At 43.1% G+C, this 22,522-nt stretch overlaps 1 protein-coding gene across 1 annotated transcript in view; it reads right to left on the minus strand.

The window, feature by feature from the left end:
• ERBB4 (erb-b2 receptor tyrosine kinase 4) overlaps positions 1 to 22,522 on the minus strand; it is a 616,088-nt gene that overhangs the window by 572,693 nt on the left and 20,873 nt on the right. The window lies entirely within an intron of this gene.

The following is a 22,522-nucleotide window of genomic DNA, read 5'->3' on the forward strand; positions in this document are numbered from 1 at the left end:
TTTGTTAACTGCTAATAATTAGCTAATGCTAAACCTTAGTAATAACAGCAGTCTTATTTTACCTCCACTCCGTATCTTGTCACCAAAAAAACCCCGAAATTCCCACCCAATTTGCCATTTTTATTTCTTGTTCCAGGCAACTTTCTCCTTGGTTTCTCCCCAAATAAATCATGACAGGTCTGCCTGGTGTGTTAGACACCCATTTTTTCTCACGGACCACTCGTCCTCAGAGAAAACCAATGTCTTCATTGAAAGGAGAAGCCCAGTTTAATCCGTTAAAAACATTTTGACCAGGAACATTTCCTAACAAATCAACCTTTCAAATTGAAATGATGAGTTTCATCAAAGAACTCCTTCAGTTTTGCTTTAGATGCTACTGAGTGCTCTGCTGTTTCTGTGGACACGTTCATACCAGTTTCATGGTTAGTCCCAAAGCACAGTGATCTGAGCAGACATAGTGCCAACCACCCTACCTCAGACCTCGGGACACAGATGGCTCTTGTAACGACTGGGAATTTAGCACTGAGTGCTATTTTTTAACAGAACTAATGGAGTTAAACAGTTAAAGGCTTGATCTTCAGGTAATGTAAATCAGAAGAGTTCCATCAAAGTAAAACGTATTTCTACCACCTGCAGTCCTTGTATCATAATTTCAAAGCATTCTTGTCATCTGCTACTAGCTTTATAAGGGGCAGAAGGCAGAAAATTTACCAAAAGCCAAAGGAAGAAAGATAATAATAGAGATGTCTTAGTGATGATTGCAGAATCGATACAATGACAGAGACTAAATGACTATGAATCATCTTGTTAGTTCTAACTGATTTGCAGGACTGCCCCAGAACAGCAAACACACAACAAAACCAACCCCAGTTGGTGCCCCGCAGCTACTAAACCTGTGCCGAGGATGCGGTGCCATCCCAAGTGCCACACCACTGGGATGCCGAGGGACACGCAGCCTTTGCAAGCCTGCAGCTGGCACAGTGTGCCGTGCCCTCATGCCTGCCCTGTGTCCCTAGGATGGAGCCAGGCTTCCGGGGCCAGGCGAGCTGCAGATGCCCGAAAGGGAGAGCAGAACAAGGGTGACATTGTTCCTTCTGCATCACCCAGGTCGCCGGAGTTCACAATGCTTCTTTTTCCCCAAAACTTGTTTATAGGAGGCAGTTACCATCATTCATTTCGACTTTAGAATAAAATAATAGTAGTAATACAATGGGGGGGAAGCGAGGGAGAGTGCCCAACGATGACATGGGCACAAAGGTATGCAGGGAATGAGGAGGAGAGAAGCAGCCCAGCCACCCAGGGCCCATAAATCACACCGGTTGGACGACGACCTTTCGTGTGCTGCCCACTGCTAAAGGTTTCTGACATGCAAAGTCCTCCTCTTTGCTTTGTGGGGACAACTGGGGCTCACGAGTTATTAAAACAGGGCCTGATCGTGAGTCAGAATGAATAAAGCTGTTTGGAAAAGAAGGAGGTAAAAGGTATGAAAACTTTACGTCATCAAGGATGCGGGTCAAAAATTCCCTAAAGGGATGGGTGTTTTGGGGCACATCTACTTTTGCCTTTGTGGGTGATGCTGCTGCAAAGAAGGGCTGTTAACATCAATTGTGATGCTCACACCAAGACCCAGAGAGAAGGCAACAGCTCTTGCCTGGATACTGGTTTGTGAAAAAGAAAGCAATGGGAATTTCATTGTCACTTCATAGGACAGCACTTCTGATCCAAAGAGAGCTGAGGCAGCGACTTTCTTCTCCTCATCTTTTGCCACCATCACCCCCAATTGTTTTAACCTGTGCTTGGAAGAATATGAAACCCTTAGACCACTGGACCATAAAGCTAATTGTGCTCTTTCTCTGCATAAATCATCAAGCATCGTTGGTGCCCCACTGGAGAAACTCAACAGGACAAACCAAAGTTTCTTGTGCATCTAAACTACAGATGTTAATAGTTATAGTCACTGTATATATACAGTTCTAGTCTTAAAGGTCACTTTTTTATTTCATTTCCAGGCAAAACCAATTTTCCTGGCTTCTTAATTTTATTTTTGCAAAAGGGAAGTTTTCCATAGGGACTTATATCTGGCTAATGATTCCTTGTAGGAAGAAGCTAAGCTCCCCAATGGGAAGGGCTGGCAGGGCTGGGTGCCTGTGCAGCAAACAGATGGGCAGGACTTTCTGCTTGGACATTGTTTTTAAATGTGACAGGTCCGTCACAATGTTCTATGGTAATTGTCACACCATGAATTCTTTGCCTGCCACAGATCAGGAACTGTAAACAAGCTCCTAAGGCAATAGATATCCTAGTGCAGGCTTTAATCTATCAAATATGGTAATCGTTAGCACAATCTAAAAACTCACTGGCTTGCAAATTAATCACTCCATGTTAGCAGCAAGGTGCATCTTTTTATAACTAATGCTTGGCATATGAAGTGTAGCTAATAAGAAGCCTCTAATTTAAGAGTCTCACAACATCCCCTTAAGGAGATAATTGCTCATATTGAAGGCCTCGATCCTGAAAAGGCTGCAGAGAACAACACCCACCACCACGCACCAACTGCTCCCTACCATTGCAGGGGAGGCCAGAGCAGACCACCACCAAGAAGGACATCACATCACGGCTGTGAAAGAAACAGTATGGGATTGCAACTCATCAGTACATATGACTTACCGGACCAGAAAGGTTATGGTCATATAATGCAAGCTCTGACCCAGAAATAGGCATCTCATTATTCAAGAATTTTAAACAATTATGACCTAATAAATTCAAACAATACATTTTGAATGATGCTTACAGTTCCTTCCTTCTAGTATCACCATACCCCTGTTGCCATCCAGACCTAATGAAATATCGAAGCCTTTCTCACATACAGTCCTTTTCTACCCTTAACAAGTGTTCATCTCTGCCTACTTGGCCCTGCTCACTTCTCCAGCTAGTCCCCATCCACCTGCTTCTCAAGGTGGTGGCCAAAGTCTCATGGTCTTCAGTCTCATGGTCTTCAGCCTCAGGGCTTCTCCCACAGCTTTACCTGCATTATTAAGATTAACTATGCCCTCCTGGTCCCTCCTTGTGACCCATCTCAGACATGAATTTGTTTAAAAGACAACAAATTTCAGGCAGGGAACTCTTCTTCTTGGTTCAAGTGTGAAGAACTTACCCATGTTCTAGGAAACCACAGTGTAATGAATGCTGACAAGTAGGGGTTATGCCTTTCCTACATAATGTCTTCACAGTCTACAATGATTTCAAATAGGGTAATGAGAAATCAGAAGAAAAGAGAGGAGATGACTCATTACAAAATACTAATGCCAAAGATATAGATCCTGATGCACTTAGGGCCTTTCCTAAAGCAAGCTAGGTAGAAAGGCAATTTACTGCATAACTCAAAAATTATGATTGGCTTGTAAATGCACCAGCTCAGTCGAAGTGATAATCAACTGCATATTTGCATGAGGTCAAAATGAATATATTTATTAAGAATGAATCCCTCCAACATCACAAAGATGTGACAGTGTACCCTCTATGTCAGTGAGGTGACCCGAGCCAAAGCAGGCTGAGTCCTCCAAAGCACAACATGAATTGGTGAACAGTTCAGAGATCCTATCTGCCAACCACTTTTATTGCTAAACTTAGTGAAGAGCATGGACACTCTTTGCCTCTCCATTATTTCTTAGTAATTGGACTTGAACACCAAGACTAGAACAAAGCTCATGCTGGGTTCTGGATAAAATGCTGAGTAGCTGCGAAATCTGAAAGAAACTAAAATCAGGCCCTTTTGCTCCTGATTTACCACACCCAGCAACATAACAAACCTAATTGTCCACTGAATCTTTGTGAACACAGAGGCATCCAAACCTCAGCAAGGGAATGGCACATCCCTTCCACTCTCAGGTCACACAAGCAGCAAGAAGCCAATGAAAGGCTTCTAAGTCTGCTGCACATACAAGTCACAATTTAAGGAAACAAGAGGAGGATCATCCACGGTTATGGTGGATATCCAAACTCCACCAAGGCAACTTGAGCACTTTAGAGAACTAATCTGTAGCCCAAAGCATACAGCAGTGACCAGCAACACTAAAAATTCCTCATACAGCACTGTCTTTTTTTCTGTTTTATTTTGTTTTCACTGGAAGTCATCAATCCACTTTGAGTATGACAGCAGATCATTGCCAACCTGGTGAGCCTGAGCTGCTTCTAAATCAGGTACTGCAACAGGAGAGGAGCACAGCATTGAGCCTTACCCAAGGAAACGATTAAATTCTATTAAATTCCATAGCTTCTTCTCTAATTGAATAAATTGATAAACTAATTAACACAATCACTATTATCAGTGGGTTTATAGAATTGTAACCTAGATATCACTATATAAACATAAAGTTAAATAACTGATGTACAGAATCAAGCTCCACTATACTTGCTTCTTTGAGTATGTAACTGCCTAAGGAAGGAAGAGTGGACTGACTAATCAATTAGAAGTTCAAGAGACCAGCACGTTATCAGAAGGCTGAATCTGCATCAAGTGAGTTAGCACTTACATTTTTGATTTAGTATTCCATTTCTTAGTTAAACTTCATTGGCTACCTTATTTCCATCAGCCTTTTATCTTCTTGAAAAGCAGGAGGTACCTCTTCAGTAAGCTTTATTGTTAGAATTATATCGCCCTTACTTTTCCTTTGCATCCTTCCTTCTGACACCACTGTGGTCCAAACCTCTCTCCCTGCTGCAGCTGCTGAGTAGTAGCACAAAAAAAGGTGTACAACTGCTTAGCATATGCTCTCCCCCCATACCTTAAAAAATGGGAAGGAGGCCTGGATGTTCCCATAAGACAAATCTGCTCTGCTCTTTTCAACCCATGTTACAAGGAGAGGAGTGCAATGGTTTCTCCTGTGCAGCTCAGCACAACAGCACAGTAAATAAGCTTAGAAGTAGGATGTTCAGAAATTGCAATGTCTGGGTAAAAACAGCCAGGCAAAATCTGCTCCAAGTCCTCACTCCTACAAATGCATGGATTCAAACGGGTCTCCTCTATTTACCCTTCTGCAAATGTTTAAGTGAATGAGTTTCATTCTCAACTGTGTCTCTTTACCAGGAGTTAGGTTTTACAGGCTCTGGGATCAAGGGAGAAGAAAAGCACAGGCACAGTTTAGGAACAGAAGGATGGTGATGAGACCGCAGGCACTCGGCTTGGCATCCTCAATGGTGGAGAAGCTGGGAAATGAGCTCCATAAAGGTCACACACTAATGACACCTCAAACTGGAGGTAGAAGCAACGTGTCCCATATGAGGCAATTTCCAAACTGGTGACAAAATGAGTGAGACAGCACACAGCTCTGCTCCAGGACAAGCACAGCCCCATGCTGCTTACTGGTACTGATAGGACCAGGCAGTGTGCCACCCAAGTGCTGTGCACAGCCAAGATGTCTTATGTGACCTCCTTGTTCTAGAAATGTTGCTCCAGGTAAATCTGACAAAGGAAATGGCTGTAGTTTCTGTAAGGGGAGGATTCCACCAAGTCAGTGACCTTTCCAGAAGCACTGTGGAAAAAAAAGCATCTCTCTCCCAATATATTGAGTTTATAGCCCAATGCCATAAAGCTGTTACACACTCTTAAGATCATCCTTCCAAATAAAAGTGCTTATGATGAACTTTAAGCTCCATCTATGTACCATGGAAGCTTCACAAGGTGCCTCTAGAGAACTTGGTCCTTGATTGCTTGCTGAACTGGGTGGGTTAGGCATTAAAAATGACCATGTTCACTCCAGACGGATTGCCATGAACTGAACCATCAAAAACCCCCTAAAACACTGGATCAAATCCAATGCTCTCTGATCTGGTAAAAATGTTCCTCAAGATGAACCTCGTAAGTCTAATCTCAGTGTCCCTCCGTCACCTTCTAGCATGACTGTAACAGAGCTCTTGCTCCACACAGGCTACTCCTAACCTTGAGCATCCCACTGTCATGGACACCACCACAAACTCCATCTACTGGAGAGGGTAGGACCACAGAGCAATCAACTGGAGACACCCCACCACCAGTTTCCCAGAGATACGTGCTCATCTCCCTCTGAAATCAGGTTCCCCCCATCCACGCGAGGCTGTGGCACAGCGCTACTATGTGAAAAAGCAGTAACACAGTTGCTAATTGCTCTAATTTATTACTGTTGCACCAGCTCATTCAAAACATCATCTAGACCCAAGTTAGGAGCTAGGTTGCTAAATATGCTTTAATCATAATATTCTTCAAAGAACAAAAGGCAGGGAGGCAGCAGCCATTTTGCCTTCATCTGTCTTCTCGTCGCCAAAGCCCTTTCAGATGCTCACCCATTTATCACTTAGATAGCAATCGTTAGGTCTTTTCATCCCAACTCCTACAGACTGATGATGGTTGTTAGACTTTTTATTTACTTCTTTTTTCTAACTACAGGCAGAGTTAGTGCTGTAATAACTTCTGTCCTTTTATAAAATTCCCCATTTAAAAGGAGATCACTGAATATCATACACAATCCTACACAGGCTGTATGGAGACGTGCCCCTGGATAATGAACAAACAAGGAGGTTTTAAAGCAAAAGGTAAGCAGTCAAATACTGCAAGTCCACACTGTTTACAAAATCTGGATTTTACTCTCATGGCATTTCAATAATCTTAGTAAATAAACACCTCAAAACAAGTCATTCTGGGTTAGTTGTAGTTGTTTGCTCAAACTTATGAAGCAATTAGACTCCAAAAACTATAGGAAATGTATAATCTGAACCACTAACTACTTTGGCTATCCTCACTCATCAATGGCATTGATGTAGCTGTATTCACCTTTTTACCCCAGACTTCATGGAACCAGCATCAGGTCCAGGCAGAATAGAGATGGGATGTGGCTATAGGAGTGTCTGCTATGGCAATCTGAAAACTCAACTGTTAGGGAAAAAATACAAATAAACAAACCCAAGAAGAGTGGTTTTCTTCCAAAGAACTTTGACTTAAACCAACCCAAATATTCTGGGAAAGTTATTCATGCGAAAAAGTTTGACCCGCTCTAGAAATAACTGAGGTATCGTAACAGGCCACTAAAGAGAATGAACAAGGCAACCAGTGTTCTTTAAATACATATTTGTGGACATTAATTTATTCAAGGCCATGAAAACACGAGCTGAATGCTCATCACCTTTAGCATCCATCCCATCACTCTCATCCCAGTTTCCCAACGTTCACCCAATAGCAAATGATCCTTTGACGCCAGGTTGGACACAGGGGCTTGGAGCAACCTGATCTAGTGGAAGGTGTCCCTGGTTGGAACTGGATGAGCTTTAAGGTCACTTCCAACCCAAACCAGGCTGGGATTCTTGGGTACACCCAGGGAACCCTGTACCTCATTTCTCACAGCTCTTCACCTACATCATCAGTTCTCCCATCCCACCACATAAGGCTCAATCCTATAGCGCAGTCTCAGACAGCAGTTTGGGCATTTATTGGGAGCAGCAGGTCCCTGCAGAGAGTCCTTTTCTGGGGTATGACAACTGGAAGCAGATTAGAAGAAATTACCCAAATCCCTCTGCCAAAAAAGCATCTCATCTGTCAAAAAATGAAAGAAGAAATAAAATTGCTCTATAGGCTGAGAACTGCTGACTTACATCTGTTCAGCTAATGCCCAATTATTATTACATGGAATTCTACATGGAAAAAAAAAAGGAGGCTAATACAAAAGCTAATGAAAACTAAGTATTTTACAAGAAGGTTACCTAAGCATAAAGTCAGATACCACACTGGGTTTCAAATCCAGGGACACCGACATGGGAAAAGCTGGCATTCATAAAGGAATGAGTTCTCAGACATGGAGGAAATGGAGCAAGCCAAAAACTTCCAGAAGCCCAGTCTCATGACGCTACCTTTATATTTTCTCCCCCCAAGCATACACTTTAATACAACATGGGGCTTTCCACACTGTATTTGAAAACGGTTCTGTGCAATGTTTTGAACTGAAACTTTTGCCAATAAATGGGAGAGGAAAGACAATTTTGCAGTGGGGAAGGGGGGTCCAAAGGAGGATGAGCTGCAGCTTCCCCCCTTGCAGCTCCAAATTGCTGAGGATTAGAGATGCATGACAGGAGACAGGGTTCAGCGACTCTGCAGCCCACTGTCCTGCATAAATGAAACGGGTAGCAAATTGTGACATTGCTCGCAATTCATTATGTTTTTCACTTTGATTTTTTCCCCTCGATTATAACCTTAATAAAAGCCTCTGTTGCACTTCAGTGCAGACAGATTTCATTGCTACTCTCTTCACCGACTTCAGCCATAAAGCCACGCTAATTACTCTGAAAGGCTAATGGGAGGAAAAAAGAAAGAGATACACGCAAGCACACACATATTCCTAGTGAGCCGTCACGGGTAAAAGAGGGCTACAGCCCCCCGGCTTGGCCAGCTCTATTGACAGAACAAAGGAGCTTCTGGCCTGGCAGCAGAGAGCAAAAACTGTGGATGCAGAGAGCAGAACGGGGAGAGGGGAAAAAAAAAAAGGAAGAAAGAAAAGGAAGTAACACTCATTCTTGTGTTGTGAGGTCCTTACTATGCAAAGCTTTCATGCTGCAAAGAAAAGTGCTATTGAGAGAAGGTGGAGGGGACCGAAATGCTGGGAGGCAAAGGAGCAAACACACTGCTGTGCCCTCTGCGAGGGGCCCAGGACCCTTCAGCAGCACTGGCACCGAACACAGAAATCATTTGGGAAGTCAGATGATGGGATAGGCACCTATTTTAAAATGAATAATATTTTCTTGACAGATTTGCTCTATTATGCTGGTGCACACCACCTCTGAGCATCTCGCACAGCACAAACACATACTGCAAGCCACCACAAGATGGATCATGTATTCGCCTGTCCTGTGTGCACGTGCACTGCTCAGGATAGTCACCAGGATTACATCTACTTTTCCATAAAGAAAGAAGGAGAAAAATGGAATTCTGAACAAATACGCCTCAGTACGATGGGTAGAAATGCCGGGGCAGCCCCAAGTCATCAGGGCAGCCCCACTGAGCATCCTGCGGGCTTGCAACAAGAGGATTTAGCTCCTCACTGGCTCACAGACAGAAACCTGCCTCTTGCCATACTCATGTTTAATTGCAAACTCCAAACACTGCAGTTTTCCACAGGCATTGATAACCACAGGCTCTCTGCTTGCATGGAATAAATGACAAGTTTAAAACTCTACCTCCCCACCCCAGATCCTTCTTTTCCAAAGAAAAGTCCTCCGAACTCGCATTTACAGCCCACTGATAGAGATGAGGACATTTCATGTGCTGGGGTGCTTTGTTCACTGAAGTCTTCCCCTGTAGCAATAAGCACTGGAACAGGACCTTTAGGTACCAGGTGCTCCCGCCCAGTTAAGAGAAAACCCTGCTGTTTTAGAGGTTTTCCACATTTTTTCTGTTGGATAAAACTCTGGGAAACATGAGGCATAGGCAGCACGATGCATTTTCAGCCTGGGTCCAGCTCTCAGTGAAACAAGAGCATTTTACTCAAGTAAGTACCACCTTAGATCACCTTCATAAGGAGTACTACTTGGGTAAGGATGCTTTTCACCCACAAATCTCAGAATACTTTGCAAACACAAGGAAACCTCGATTTTATCACTTTCCTGTTTGGCAGAAAACAGGAGGGAAGGTGCATGAGATATTCCTTTTGGAGAAGGTGAAACCCTTGCCATCAGCCAAGACATGGGACAAAAGTGTAACCCAGGTCCCCCCCCACCTTGCCACACTGACTGGAGCCTTACCACCTTCTTAAGCCCTTGAGAAACCACACACCTTCAGATCACTTTGGAAGTGCATTTGGGAAGCGCTCCATGAAACGTGCAGTATTTATCTCCCCGTTCCTGAAACCTTCTTATCTTGACAAGTAAGAACTAGCCATTTTCTGGCTCTCCATATTAATTATACTTTAAAAACTCTAAACTATAAAAATGTTTTTACTTTTAAAAATGTAAACTGTAGTCATGGGAGGAAAAAAGAAGGGGGGGGGTGGGTATCCCTGTTACAATAACCACACATCGACAACCTAACAGACACAAGCTAATTATTTTGTGTCTTTTCCAGCAAGTCTCATTCAATTAGCTGCACTGCTGGGTTCAAAAGGTGATTAATGGAGGCCTATTCTGGTTTATGGAATTACAGTCCCCCAATGATGCATGCAAAGACATGGGGAAAGCTTAGATTTAAGCCGAGCTGCCTTGACTAAATATTGAAAGAAGAAAAGCAGAGGCAGGGGAAGGCAGAAGGCACTTGGCATTCAGATCTTGTCTGCAGTGGAACAATTAATTTCCCACTCCATGGTAAGATGACCCATGCAGTGATATAGCACACACACAAATAGTTGTCTATCAGCACTCAAAACTTAAGGCAGGAGAGCATCAAAACAGCTCCTCGATGATGGACTCTCAGAAACACTTGGAAGTCCTGGGATGGTCACTCACCAGCATACCCAAAAGCTGGTCCTTTCTGCCATGTTTTACAATTACTTCCCCCTCCCAGACTAATGGCTTTTTTCCTGCCCTTAATGCTTTTTTTCATGATTTTGTTACATTCTTAAGCAACTTCTTAACCTTTTTCCTTTACTCATCCATCATGATGGAGGGAAACATACACATCAGGGTGATTTTCAACAAGTATGTCACTTAGGTTGATCAGGGCACTGCTTCATCCTGGGCTGAGGATTAGAAGGGCAATAAAGAGAAACATCAAATGAATTTAAGAGTGATGATCTCAGTCTTTTCACTGACCCCTTGCAGGAGGCTTGCCCTGCCTGCCCACACAGCACCAGACCCAGCCAGATGATGTGTACCAATACCTGCTTCCAGCATCACCTCGGAGTCTCCAACTCTCTGCTTGCATTAGGACAGATTTCCAAGGACTGAGGAACCAGACATGTTCAAGGGCTCCTTTGATCTTATATACCACTGAAAACCCAAATGACCCAACCCATCTGCTTTAGAAGGGGACGTCTACACTTTCCACTTGCCACATGTTTACCCATAAAAGCTTGTGGCTGTGGGATGGCACTGAGACCATGCACACCAAGAAACCTGTTGGTCAAAAAACGATTCCCTAAATCTATCCTAGTAGAGGTGAATGGTACTTTCATCTTGATTTTTCCCTCAAGAATGCATGACAAGCACACAGGTATACAAAGTACCAACTGTATTTCCAACAGCCTCTGATTCGGAATACATAACTACTGCTATAAACTGCTCTAACAAATTATTTAAAACCCAAACAGCTCATAACAAACAGAACAGTCTGACTCAATGGCAGATGCATTTTTAATTTACTCGTTTCTGTTAAAGCAGATGCAATGTTAAAAGAAACAGAGAATTAAAAAGATGAGAGTAATATGAGGTAAAAAGGTGCCACTTAATGTACCAGTAATTAAAATTATCTTTCCATTATTCTTGTTTTACAGGTGTCCTTCTTTGCCCCTGTAGTTTCTGCCTTCTATAGCTTAATATCTGTTTGTTTCTACTTACTTTGTTCAAGAAGAAGAAATTCAGCATCGTATAATCAGAGGAGAAAATAGCTTGGAAAACACACCTGCAAAAATGATGCTTATAGACAATGTGACTACTACCTGAGCCCACTTCTTTCCCCCTGGAAGGTTTACGCTCAAGTAAAATGGAATAAACACATCTAATTTTTATTAAAGTACTTTTTAAATCGTGAGGTAATGAATAAAAGCCACCAAGATAACAGACATGTTGGGATTCTCACCATGGCAAATCCAGCATGTGTAACTCACACTGCAGCCAAAATAGCCCTTCTAATGATGTCAGCCCTCGTCTTTCTTTACTGCAGGGTTTACTTTGATTAGTGAATTAGTACTGCACTGGAGTTTTCCCGATTAAACTGGCCCACTTGAGTCCAAAAGCTTTCTTCCACGCTCGAGCTTTATAAACCAGAGGAAAAGAATAAAATGAAACTGGGAAGCAAGTGAGAAAAGGTCTTTAAAAAACCAATGGCAATCTATTGAATAGGTGTTTGTAACAAATGCAGAAGGTGGAAAGCTTAAGAAAAGCAGAAGCAGCAGAAGACATGCAGAGTGTGGCATCTGGGTGAAGTCAGCACTGCCTGAACACATTTCAGTGATCATCTTACAGACATAAACAGGGAATTATAGTAATTTAAAGAGAAAGTTTAATATTTCTAAATTTTTAGGTGTCAAAGAAATCCCTCCTCTGACAAACACAAGCTGGCAGCAACAATACTCATTTATGTCCTCATAGTATGCAATAGTGTACTATTACCTCACAAAATGCTGAGCAGCTCCTGTACATGCTACTTACACTAACCTCTGAACACCTCAAGTTAAACGGAAGTGGAAGCAGACTAGGTGACAGCTTTTACTGCAGCACAGCAGAGGTACAAATCAACGGGATATACATGGGATATGGGGAAGGCCAAGTTAGGTCAGAGGAAGAAGATAACAAATATTTGCACCTGAAACACCCCTTACAATCTGTTAAGATGCAGCATCCCAATGAAGGGGATGGCCACAATGATGGTTGTATGGAAACAGTTCTGTTTTATGGAGAATTCACTGCAGAGAGTTGCAAGAGAAACCACCTCTTGAAGGATTAAGACACCAGATTAAGAAGTCTGGCCACAACTAGCCAGTAAATTCAGAGAGTGACCGTTCACCTTGACCACATGGCTTTCATCCTGGAAACTCAAAACATGGGTGCAGCATAAATGCACATAGGCTATAAAGCCTCTGTGGCTAGACTGCCTTGTGCTGAATGCACCCTCTTTGCCCACATGGGAATTTTGGGAAGGTGCAATGTGCATCTTTGCTGAGAGCTTCCCAGCAACCCCAAAAGCTGCACGGAGGTGGCAGGATACAGCACCCACATCAATGCTGGGGTGCACATCAGGCACTAGCTACGCACAGCTATTAAGACCTCCCCTTAATCCCTTGAGTAGCACCTTCCAAAACATACTATATTCATATTTTATGTATATTTATTAGAAAAGAAAAAAAGGGGGGGTGGGAAACAAAAAACAAAACCAGGTAGGGATTATATATATTTATATAAATGTAGGAAAAAATAACTATTGAGATGACAGGGGCAGAAGAGAAGCCCTATGGCATGGCCAGTGCGCAGGCAAGAGCACAGAAGCAAGCCATTTCAGCATGCCATGCTGCACAGAAAAGGAACATTTACTGCCAAGGAACTGTAAGAAAACATTGGTGCAGTTCAGTGTGCAAATATTTTGCTGTTGCCAAAGGAAATAATGGGATATTTTAAAATCATTTTTCCTTTTGGTAAGAAGCGGCTCTGTTTCCCTCTGTAAAGGAATCAAACAGCAACACCCCAAGCCTCACCATCACCCTTGCGTTTGACACTTCCAATCCATAAGCGTACAGAAATGCAGGTATATACACTCCCAACGTACCTTCCCCCTTTTCAGAAATGAAGTGCCACTTTTAAATATTTCCACTTTACTTGCTTTGAATTGCCCGAGATCAAATGAGTCAATTAAGTGCTGTGTCTTTTTTGTTCGGAGGCAAGATGAAGGTAATTTGCTGCTCAGTGCATCTGTTTCCTCATCAGCACAGTAAGGACCAGGCTAATTAGGGGAGGAAAACAATATGGTCATATGGATGGGCCAGATTGCCTGTCACTCAGCTATTCAGCGGGCAGGTTGTGCTATGAGGACAGCAAACAGATGAGCAGCCTTCATCTCCTTTTTTGCCGTGCCTCAGAAAAAGAAGAAGAAAGGACTTCAAGCACTCAGATGGTTACCTGAATATTTTTAGCATTAATCCCAAAAGGTTCCTCCCCAAGTCCTGCCTCACACTGCAGAAAGCACAGGCGAGCTGCAGCGCTGGCACATGGAATTTATTACCGATTAAATGCGTGATCCTAACCAAGTCACTGAATTCCCTCTTCTGCTGACCTCAAATCCACATCGCAAGGCATCGCTCCGCTCTCTGGCAATGCAAGCAAATGCCCTGCTCTCCCTGCTCCAAGACCTCCCCACGCAGCCAACAAGAAGGCACCCATCTGGAGAATGGCTGGTTTTTACTGCAACCAAATCTTGACAATCTCTGCCTCCTTAATGCCTCCCACACCAAGATTTTGATTTTAAATACATCTTTTGAAAACTATACAAACTTGCAAAAAAGCAGTGCATGACCAAGGCCCTTCTAAAGCTGTTGTTGAGACTCCCTTGCCTTTCCAGCACTGAAAATTCCCAACTATTTATCATCATTTCTAGATTCAATTGATTCAATTAGGCATGTGATTTCATTCTCAAACACCTCTGAGTTTGCAGCACTGCAGAATCATGGACCCCGACTCAACAATCACGTGCGTGACTGCCTTGATTCAGCTTTAAATCCCTAAATCCGATGTCAAAAATTACTTTCTTGATAAACTACAAACATGCAAGTGCACGAGAAAAACAACTTCAAGACGACGAGCTGGAGATAAGTAATTCCCAGTCACCCACACGCAATCCCACTGCGGCATTTCTGTTTATTAGGAGAAGATATGGAATATTAGAGGAAGTTCATTTATTCACTGGCCTGTAAAATCAAGCAGCAGTAGGCATTACATTTATTACATGTAAGCTTTATTTGCTATGACAAAATGAAATGGTATAAGGTACAGAAAACAAGTTAACTCATATCAAGCATATCATGAAGGCAATCAACCTAAACAAGGGCTTTCACATCTCCCTGTCAGCCACCAGAAGACACAGACCAAGTGCTAGATACTGCAAGAACAGCTCCATTTTCTTAACATAAATTTATTTGAACAGAGTATCCCCAGCAGATCTCTGGTTTTACATTGATCAGAAACATACCAAAGTCAGAAACGTACTCAAGCAGGCAGTAGTTTTGTAGGGCTTGCTAACAAAAAACCAACCCAAACCAACCCATACCCCATGAAACCCAGAACAGACTGGCTTTCAACAGAGACAACCCTCCTCTGCACACCAGGGAGGACAGGTTCACTCACAAGCCATTTAAAAATCTTACCAGTGAGCATCTTAATGCGTCCGCCCAAAATGAGACAACTTTCATGCCAGATTTTGGCACATTCCCACAGCAGCCTTGACCCAATGGCTTTGCTTAGGCTGAAACAGCTCTTTGCTCCCATTCCCATAGTTTGGAGTGGGTCACCGATTAATCCAGATCCATAGGCAAACATCCAAAACCATGGACCAGACTGCAGAGCTCCCTCTGAGCTTGCAAGTCCTTGCCCTTAAACCCTCACCAAAGCTCACAGAAACCACATCTCTTCCTCACTAACTCTTTACATCATTATTTACTGAAAACCTACAACACATCCAAACCCTCAAACAAGTGAATGTTATCTGATGATGTGTATCAAGAGATAGGGGCCAGTATTTGACAGCAGCAATGATTACAGTAGCACAGATGAGAATAAGTGATGTCAGTCAATATTCCATGTATTCAGTGCGAGTACATAGGCTCCTTTAACCACAGCTTTATCGCACCAGTATCTCACAAAATTAAGGGCAGAAACTACAATTCAGATCTTCCCACTTCTCAAAGCCAGTTAAATTGTTCCTTCTAACAGTGTGTAAATATTAAAACTTGTCCAAATGGCATAATCAAATTTAGCAAACTATGCAGAAAACGTTAGTGGCTGGAACGGCAAACCAGGCTATTTGCTTCATTAAGCAAATCCAGGCAATAAACCGTGTCCTCTCCAAGGAAAAACACTGGACGGGCTGGCTCTGAGTCAGACAAAAGGGGAGCACGGGGTAATGAGGTGGTCTGGCTTGTGAGCAACAACCCGTGCTCTGCTCAGGTGCCCCACTAAAGCTTTGCCACCAGTGCTTTGCAAAAGCAACACAGAACAAGTTGCAGGAGATCTGTTTTGTGTAGTATGCAAGCTATACTGACAACTATATGCCGGCAAGTTTATGGCCACTGTAAACACCGAGGCTTTAATAGCAATGAGCTAAGCTGCAACAGGTCTCAGAGGGCTCTGCAAAACCCCTCTAAAAATGTCTTAAACTATCAGAGCAGGGGGGAGCATTGGGAAGTGGCACATAAAGCACAATGCATGCGAAACGCTGGCTTGCAGAGTGCTGCGGATGCCAACGTTTGCATGGGTTCGAAAAAGCAAACAAATTCTCAGCTGAAAAGCCTCCATTGAGTGCAATTCAATGCAGGTCTCCACCTCCCGCTAAGGGTCTGAGCCAGAAATCAGTGCGAGCCCAGTAAAGTCTTCTGGGGAGAATTTTATATGCGGGTCTTGCTCTTATAGCCTCAAAAAGACAAGTGGTGTCCACTCTCAGAGCCAGGTTGGACAAGGAGGACTGGGGTTTGACCCAGCCAAGCTGTACGTTCCCATTTGGGCCATTATACCTTGCTTTATGCTCGCATTCCGCACAGGTTGATCCCACCCCATCGCTCAACACTTCCTCATTAAGCACCAACAAAAGGTGACCCACTGGGAAGGAGAACACTTATTTCCCAGCAATAAGTGTTGAAGAGAGGTTAAACTGGGGGCTGGCACTTCAGCTTTGTCACCCTAATTGTAACAGACTGCAAGCACCCAGACTGAGTGGAGCTAGCCTCTGCAGTAAGTATAAAGAAATACCCAGCTCCAACCTGGCAAACTATTGCATCTGAAAAGCCAGAGATGGACACTTCATTTGATTTTGGCAAAGGAAACTGAGAGGTCTAAAAGACTGAGTGCAAACCTCGGCAATTTTAGCAACGATGTGCATTAATCGAAAACCCAAACCACAAATAGCAACCAACCAAAGGGAGCGCTTGAGTCTTAAGAGACGCCTTAAGTCTGGCCAACACTGAAAGCATTTAGATTCTGGCAGCTTCAGAAGTAAGTGCCAGCATGAATTTAGATACTTGGACACATTCAAAGTCTTCCAGTTGCAGTTTCACTAGAAAATAATGAAACCATACACAAATCATTATAAATAAAGTTTTTGGAGCTCAGTGGAAGATAACACTGATGGATTCATGATCTGTGCTGCTGTAATAGAGCTGGTAATAATTCGGATGTATTGATTTATTTTTTTCTTTGACAAAAAAAATCATAAAATCTGGATTTCTACAAGGAATGCATGCTCAGGAATTTCAGCCGAGCTGAACACTCTATGTTGCTGACATTGTCACTATGCTTTAAGTCAATTAAGGAGACTGGAGCCAGATGGCTGAAAACGACCAAAATTACACAGTACATTCTGTTTATTAGTCAGGATTATTATTCAGGCCATAATTGCTTTTAACAGATTATTTATCATTATTAAGATTACATTGATGTGCAAGAAAATTACCCAAGTTATGAAAAACATGATTTTTCAATTGCATCTGTCCCCACTCTGTTCAAAACTTCTCTTACATGTCTCAACTAATGAATTTAAAACAAAAAAAGACAGACAGACAGAAACCCATCCTACTAACCAGACACACTGACTTTGGGACATGACCAGAGACTGGAGAAAGATGCCAGCAACAGGGAATTTCCTGAGCCTCTCACAGAACGGGAGGATGCTCAACTCCTCCACGGCTGCCTGAACCTCATTATAAACTCAACCAAACCTCCTTTGAAAAAGACACCTTGAAGTCCTAGCTCTAAAAGAGTCATTCCTCCTGAGCTCCAAGTAAATGAGCAAACATAGGAAAGGCAGGTTTCCCAAGGACTAACAACAGAAATATCAACTGGGAGAGGCATTCGGGACCCAATTTAAAGCAGTGGCAAGTAAACCACTCCAGAAAGGACTTTGCCTAAGGGAATAATCCATTTTTTACATGATGAATACCAGCCTATCTGTCCCCCTCCTTCAGCAACTGAGATGGATTCTTTGATGGGTTTTTCTACAGCCCTCCTCTTCAATATATGTATTTTTAATTACTCAAAAAACATCATGTTGCGGTAAAGACTGCCAAATGCTTCCACCCATGAGATAGCTGCCAGTCAGGAAAAGGTTCTTCCAAACTGCCTCCAGTATCACCAGCTTTGGAAATTTGTGTCCTGTAACTCTGAACCCTCAAAAGTATAAATCCAAGTGTCAGCAGCTGGAGATCAGTGATATATTGCAACCGGCAGAAAAAGGCACGTACTCATATCAGAGCCTACCCTGGAAGGGAAAAGCACCCAAAACACACTGGTGGACAACAGCCTCACACAGCCTTACTGCTTTGATGCTGCTAACACTAAGCTAAAGAAAAAAACCTATACAATATAGATCTTTTTCTCTGCCAGAGGTCTTAAGGAGTCAAGCAACAACAGGGACAACTTAAGTTGTGTGAATCCAAATCTCTTAAGCCTTCAACTTAAAATATAAACAGCAATTATCTGAAGATTTATCTTTATCCTATAACCTTTGGGGAGCAGTTAGGTTTGGCCATCCACCAAATTCCCAGAATGCAGTATGCCACATTGCAACTACAGTTCAGCTTGGAAATATGGTCCCTTTGATTCAGAAACAGACACTTTGACACTATTTGTGGTTAATCCTGAACTAATGCTTGGCCAGCCTCTGGGTTTCCCAGTAGCAGCCCTCTTCTCCCTCCTATTTATACAGACAACTAAGCATCTCATCCCACCAAGCCATGACATTCTCAACACTTTTGGTTGCTGCTACATTGGGGTTTTAAAACTTGTAAAAGGAGAGGAAAAAAAATAGCATTAGTAACATGCATAAAGTGTCCTCTAAAGGGGACAGAATACAAGGCACCATTAAGAAAAAGGGCACCAGACAAGAAAAGCATCATCCTTTCTCACCGTGATCCTCGCCATTAAGCTTTGGATGGAACAGTGAGGAATGGAGGGAAGAAGCAGACTGGCTAATCAACAAGTACATTGTACAGCTACTCATTAAAACCATATTGCATTTGCTCAAAATCCATATACTTCCCATGTTACTCCATCTCCCCCCACACCTACCTCCTCATTGCCCTCAACTTCTAATAGCAGTAATGACCTTGGCACATGGCATTTTCTTAGAATTAATAGTTGGCTGGTGTTAATGGCCCTTGGCTACACCTTGGGCCATCAACTCCTCCCAGACAGTCATTAATCCCAAGGAAGTCTCCTGCACTTCAATCGTTATTACTTAATTAGCTCCACACAATCTGTGGAGCTGTAACACCACACCAAAGGCTTGTCTCGTAAGATATGAGCGAGAAAACTTTCAAGTCAAAAGACTTGAGATACCACACCAAAACCTAATTAAAGGCATTTTAACGTGCTAATAAATAAAGGATAATTATTCGGGGGCTGAATCAGCTCCTTGAGTAAGCAAAGCAACTGCTTTGACTCAGTGGAGAGTTAGAAGAGTTCCTTTATTTTTCAGTGCTATGGTGCATGCCACAGCAGCCAGCTAAAGCACAAACCCAATCTTGTACTTCAGTGACAAAGTGATGCTTTTTAATATGCCATGAACTGCACCAAGAAACACTTCTTGCTTCACTTTGAGGAGGCTGCACACAAACAGGATTTGGGACCTTTGCAACAAAATCCTGTCATTAAAGGCTCTCCCAAGCAGTGAATACTCTACAGAAGTAGCCTGGGCTGCTGCAGCTCCTCTTTCTGTTTCGTTGCTCCTCTCACGTACTCCTGCCACTTTTAGGGCAGGCTTTTTTCCCCAGATTACATATGCTCTGTAAAGCCAAATAAGATTAATTACATTCTTTCATTAGCAGAGTCACCCAAAGTGAAGACAGACCTCACATTTCATGATGCTGCTTTAATATCCCCATCCCAAAGGGGACCCAACCTCATCACTGGCTAATTCAAGCCCAAAGCCTCTTCCGTCTCCTTCCCCGCTCCTTGAAGACAACAGGAGAACAAGCTTTTGGTAGCAGCAGAGCCGAGGGAAGATGAACAGTGTCGTCAAAATAAACCACAATAAAAGACTGATCTGCAGAGGAAGATAAGCTTGAGGAAACAATTCAGATTTAGAGGACGCCCGATGATTTAAACGTGAGGCTCAAAGGGAAAATGAGATGCCTATAATTATGAAAGCAGTACCTTCACATTGCCTGGACTGTTATTAGCTGGGATAGCAAACAAGATGACAGCCAGAGACTTCATAAATCAGCCAACGCCACGTGTTGCCGCTCCTTGGCATTAAGCAAACATCTGCCTGCTCCTGCACAGGGAGTCAGGAGGATCCTGCAGTTTGCCTGGGGGCTGGCTTTCCTTCCTGGCTTGTCTCCTTCAACTAGTGAACTCCACTGAGCTAAAAATAAGCATATACAGCCAGCAGACCACCAAACCAGAGCATCTTCCAGACCTCACCTTCCCTCCCCTGTGCTACAACCACCTACGTGCCACAACCTGCCAAACAGGCATTTTAAAGCTATTTATCAATGCTCACACCAGCAGAAAGAGGGCTCGTGCATCGTGCTGCCCTGCTGTGCATCTCCTCCTCTTATCCCATCATATTGCTTTTCATTTTTGGTTTGTTTTTATGGGTTTTCCTAATAAGGATTCATTCGCCCATGCCACTGAGCATTCTTTCTCCTCCTCCCCCCAGGCTGGCTACCTACCTGCCATAATAACTGCATAATTAAAAGGAAAACCACTCCAGGTAATTAGCAGGCTTTGCTAATTGAAAACTGGGGAGGTAATCATTCGGCCCATGGAAAGGCCCCACTCACATGCTATAATATGGACCACCATCTGTTTGCTAAATTAGCTGCAGCGAAATATTAACATAAAAATGACTGACATTGATTATTTTTTCTAAGGAGTTTGCCTTAACACAGAGGACATTTCATCACCTCACTGAAGCTCCTCCTGAGACAGAAAGCAATTTCCCTTCCAAAGGGCTAAGATACAGATGTAGCCAAACTTTCTTGAGCATTAAGCCATTAGCTTACCAGTGATGGACCTTCCCAGCAGCATCAATTTGACAGGACAAGCATCCTCAGCTCTCACTGCCTCAGTCTCGCATTCATCCCTCCCATGGGGACATGCAGGTCCTCCTCTCCAGGGAGAGGATGTACAGCCCTGTACAGGACAAGGGCAGCCCCACATCCAGGATCACTTAATCAATTCACTGTCATTAACCAAACTTTGGGTGGTTGAGGAGCTCTCAGAAGCTCTAGCTGGCTCAGGTAAAATGGGATAGGAACACCACTCCTGCTTTATCTCAGATCACAAGGCTGGATCAGGGGTGATCACCTGCTTCTCTTTACAATTCCCACTCAAGCCAAATCCTCTCCATCTGTGGTAGAAACTTGGCCACTTCAGCAGCTACCAGTCAAACCCCAGCCTCTGGAAGCAAACACAGATGAGGAGAGCACCTGAAGTCAGGACCACCTTGGGCATGCACATCACATTGCCCAGAAGAAAACAGCAAAAACTGCTCACCAGAAAATACAGGTAAAAAGAGCAGGTGACCTCCTCAACTCCATCTTCATGAGGTTTATCCTTATATTATCATAATGGCAACTAATGTTCTCACCACAAGCCAAAATCCACATGCCACCATGCACAACATGAGGGGGAAAACAAACAAACAAAAAGACCCCAAACACCAAAAAGCCTGGATCTGGAGGTGCAGTAAGAACCCACATCCGAGGAGGAATGGGGCCCTTCTTCCTCTCAAACCTTCACACACCAAGTGGAAGGTGCACCACAGTAAATTAAAACAAGGATGCTATTCAAGCAAGGAATCCAAGTTCACTGATTAAACTTGTAACAACAGCTGTAAAACAAAACATTAAAGCACATAATATATTTGCTATTTACAAGTTCCCATCCCATAGCTTCCTCAGCACTGCTTATTTACCTAGGGGAAGGAAAACCTGCAAATATGCTTCTTTTTTCCTCCTAAGCCTGTATTTTTGCAGTGAACACACAGCCTTTGCAGTGTAACAATAGCAAAAAGCATCCAAAATACATCCAAAATTGCCATACTGATACACAGCATGTCGCATAGACACGTTCATGTGCTGTAGATGTATAGAAGCATACAGAGCAGGACATAGGAAAATGCAGACACACTGTTACGTCTTTTCTAAGCCCAACTAAAGCTGTGGCACTGAAGCGGCAGTCAGAGGGGCTCCTCAGTGTGCCCAAAGGTCCTTTTTGCCTTTAGCAGTGAATTGCAGGAGGTCCCAATACTGCCTGTACCTCTGCTAGCCCACACAACCATCAGGGGATAGAAGACTGAAGGCACCAAAGCCACTTCCCTGAACCACACAAGCCTTCAGACTCACAGCAAGTGCACTTTGAGGAACTTGGAGTCACACTTTAATTCTTTAATTGACACATGATAATGTTGGCAATTAGTACTGTGGGCAAACTGCTTCCCTCCAGCTCTTTGCTGTTTGTTGTTTTTGCACTGATTGTTCTGCTGAGAGAGGAATTTGGATTCTTCATTGTCCTTCAGGGACAATGGAGAAGTGCTTAATGTAAAAAGAAACACACAAAAAACCACACAACTATTTAAAAAGAATCATCCATGAAGCCTAACATGACATTGAGAGTTAAACCTGAAATCCTTTGCATCAAATATCACAACTAC

The sequence above is a fragment of the Strigops habroptila genome, chromosome 5 (assembly GCF_004027225.2).
Source record: "Strigops habroptila isolate Jane chromosome 5, bStrHab1.2.pri, whole genome shotgun sequence".
NCBI classification, from domain to species: Eukaryota; Metazoa; Chordata; class Aves; order Psittaciformes; family Psittacidae; genus Strigops; species Strigops habroptila.